The sequence below is a fragment of the Populus alba genome, chromosome 10, assembly GCF_005239225.2.
Source record: "Populus alba chromosome 10, ASM523922v2, whole genome shotgun sequence".
In the NCBI taxonomy this organism is placed as follows: Eukaryota; Viridiplantae; Streptophyta; class Magnoliopsida; order Malpighiales; family Salicaceae; genus Populus; species Populus alba.
Window position 1 is genome coordinate 13,125,876 of NC_133293.1, and position 4,059 is coordinate 13,129,934.

A 4,059-nucleotide genomic window follows, 5' to 3' on the forward strand; every position below is an offset into this window, starting at 1 on the left:
AGTGAGAGAAAATAATAATAATAATAATAATATAAAGGTGGCCTCCACCAGCCCTTCATCTTTCATAGCTAATTTTTTTTTTCCAAGATAGATACTTGGCTCCTTTTTTCTTTTATTCCATCAATTAAATCATTTGATTTTATGGTTTTTTTATATTTTAAAAATATTTTTATTTTAATATACTAATATTAAAAATAAATTTTAAAAATAATATATATATATATATTATTTTTATATATTTTAAAATAAAAAAAAAAACTTTAAAAAATAATTATAGCCACACTATCAAATAGATTTTAATCATATTAGCAATAGCTGATAGAGAAAATTATAAAATAATTGATGACTCATAGATCACATTAAACATTGCTGGAACTTATTCTTATTTATCTCAAGGTATCGCATGTAAACCGCATTTAAATTTCCACTCCACTTTGAATGTTACGGCACCAAGTTGCACGACAATGAGTGTCTTTGTAACTTTTAATCATGGGAGTTTAATAGAAGTATTTTTTATTTTTAGATATAAAGTGAGATTTTTCGAATCTACCAGACTTTAATATGTTAGCTGTACTGGTAGAGAGGCTGGTAATATTAGAGAAAATAGCAATAATTATGAGATCTTCCCCTCTTTACGGCGAATCATTTTCACGCCCTCCTGCTGGCTATACTGTTCTTTTCTTTTTTTAGTTTTAATAATGACGATATTTCAAAATATAATATATATAAATAATATATTATTTAATGTTTTGTACATTGGTTAATTAATATATTTAGGTACTTAATTTTTATATTTTTAGTTTCGAGAATTTTATACTTATAATAAAAACTTAAGTACTTTAAAAAACAGTACCAGTTAAAAGTATCTTAAAATATTCTAATGTTAAAGTTAATATATATGAAAAAATCAACAAATATTTTTTAAAAGAATTATTTTTTTAAAAAAATAAAAATATTTATTATTGAATTTTAAGTGAGTTAATACTCTTAAACGTATTAGAGTTTATTTTACGAGGTATAAAGTTATGAGCCTTGTTTTAATGATTTATAAGATATTTATACCTATAAAATTTTCATTTACATATATTAACAAAACAATAAATATGGTAAGTCTTTTAAAAGACTCTATATACACACATGTGTATAGAAAATTTATTATATTATATAAATAATTATTCTATTTTAAAAACATGACATTTTATAATATCTTTAATGCTTTTATTTTAAAAAATAATTTAGAACCACACATGTATTCTTAAAACTTAGTAATGATTAAATCTAAATGTCTTTGATTATTTATAAGCTCCGTGGATGATATGCTTGCCAACATCGGGCTGCTTGGATTAGATAATCAGCCAAGCTTAAATTTTTTGGGTTTTTATTTGATTAAGATTGTTTTTCTCGTATTTATAAAGATATTAACCAAATATCTCAACACATCAAATAGCTATTAAGCGTATTGTGCATGGAAAAGTACAGCTGTCTAATCAATGCTTCAAATTGAATGGAACTGGTGTGAAATCTTCACGTGATGGAAGCGAAGCATCCACTGTTGTGGTCCGACAAGTCTCGCGTCCCAGCAGAAGAAAGAGAGACCCATTTACAATTTCTGAAATATTTTATTTTGTAGAATCTGACACAGCAATCTATTGTTTCATGACTTAATATAAGCTATAATTCGAGAGGCATTTTCTTTTCCTCTTCTTGTTTTTTGTCCCCCTCTCTGTAAATGTTTCTGCATATTCTGCAGCACATTTATTATCATGGTCAAAAATATAAAGGTTAAATGATATGTGATATAATCTCAAGAGAATCCATGAGTCCAAGCGTGTGACAACCAATAGTCCACGATGCACGAATGGACCTTCATGGTCTAGCCCTGTGCAACTGCATAAAATAACCCGAGAGTCCCTTCATGCAAACAGCTCTGGGTGGGCCTGGATCGGGTAACTTCACAGGTGGATTTTTACTAACCAAGGTCCAGCCCAGAACACTCAAGAGCAAACTGCTTGGACCTCCTTCATTAAATTAATTACCCTTTTTTCAGGTATAAATAAATTCCCAGATTGATTTCCTCTCTCAGGGTCCGTCCAGCATCTAATGTTGCTGGGAAAGTCTGGGTCTTGGGCATCTGAAACTGGAACATGTCGTCAACAGACCAAATTAGCGAAAAAGAGGATTGGCTGGCACAGCTTACTGGAAAGCAAGGCGCAAGGGAGTGTGGTAAAGTAGCTAGAATCGAGGTAATTGTTTTTCAACTTTGACGACATCTCGCGGTCCTGAGAGAAAAAATGGCTGCTCTGTCTATGGCTCAATTAGCTGTCTCCTATGGTGGTCCCAAACTCCCGTGAGTTTTGATTACCTGTTTCCTAAGTGGCATGCTCCCTTTCTTGCTCTCGCAACACCATCTCTTCAGTATCAGGGATCATCACTGGAGATTTGATCCTTTCTCTGCTGGGGGGCCTAGCCCACTTTAACTTTTTGCTTTTATGAATGGACACCGAAGCTGTCCAACTAAACAATTAATTCTTATTTCGAAAGACAAGCTTAACTTAAATTCCGAATCACCGTTTCCAAATATAGTTTATTGGACACCAAAGCAAACTAGACCCAGACTTGTAAGTCTTCGCATCTATAGTATGTTTTAAAGTGTTTTATTTTATTTAAAAATATATTAAAATAATATTTTTTTTAAAAAATATTATTTTTAATATCAGCTCATCAAGATAATTTAAAATTATAAAAAACAATTATTTAAAACAAAAAAAAAATTTAATTATTTTTTAAAAACAAAAACACTCATAGCAATCCATCAAGTAAATTCAATTTCAGGTGGGGGTATTGCATGTGAAGTTGATAAGGTAAAGTAATTTTTTTTTTATTAACATTAATATTTTGTTCACTTGTATAATAGAATAATTAAAAGTTTTAACTTGACATAGTTGTCACACGTATATTCTTAGGAGATTTATAATTAGGTCAGATCGTCCATCAGCCTCAGCCAAGTTAACTTTCAATTAATTAATCAACGAAAGAAATTTTATATTATTACAGAATCAATAATTAATAGTTACTTCATAAATCTTAGGAAAAACATATATATTAAAAGATTCAACATTTTAACAATAATTACTCTCGTACTAATATAAAAATTACCAAGCCACTCTCGGAGCTTATTATTATTGACACCGTCATTATGTTGTCATCCCCTCGGGAACATCCGATCCGATACACCATTGTTTGTTGCTCTGCCCGACACTTAAATCACGATGAAACGGCAGGAAATCATGATGACTACGTGGGTTTTGTACATCGTCCTCGTGGATCGCTATTATTGGCTGGCTCCTCGGTACATTCTTTCGTATATGCCATCACTTCCCTCACTAGAATACGAGAGGCGAGAAACTTATTTTATTTCAGGATAAACTTCAACTTCACCCTTGGATTAATAAGGGCATTTTCGAAGTAAATAATAAAAATATATTTTTTTAATCTTTTCCTTCTTTAATTTATAGTTTGTAAGGAATAGGTAAATGAAGAGTTGGAATAAATTCTGTTGAAAAAATCATCTCTTCATACCTATATAAAAAAAAAAAATTAAAGCATCGAAATAAATTATTTAAAGATTTCTTATTTCATATCCAACTCTCAATTTTTTTTCTTAAAAAAAACTCAAAAGTATTAACATTGAATGTATTAAAATACAAATTGGTTGTTTGTTATTTTTTCAATGGAGTGCAAATAAGAAAAAAAGCATACTTACACAATTCAAAAATATATATCAACAATCTTATTAGTCCAAGTTATGCTCTGATCCACTTTTATCTTTAAAGTTTAAAATTTATCAATGTTATTCTTCTAGTTTTAACCAGTTTTATCACTTTTGTTTTTGTTGTGGGTTAAGTCCAGATTTTTTAGACCATAAAAAATTAATATCTATATTATTAGATTTTTTTTATATATTAATTGAAACTTGAAAAATCACGACTTGAAACTTTCATTGATATTCTATACACCCATCAAACTTGTAATCCAAGTAATAAATTTCATCAAGTTGAA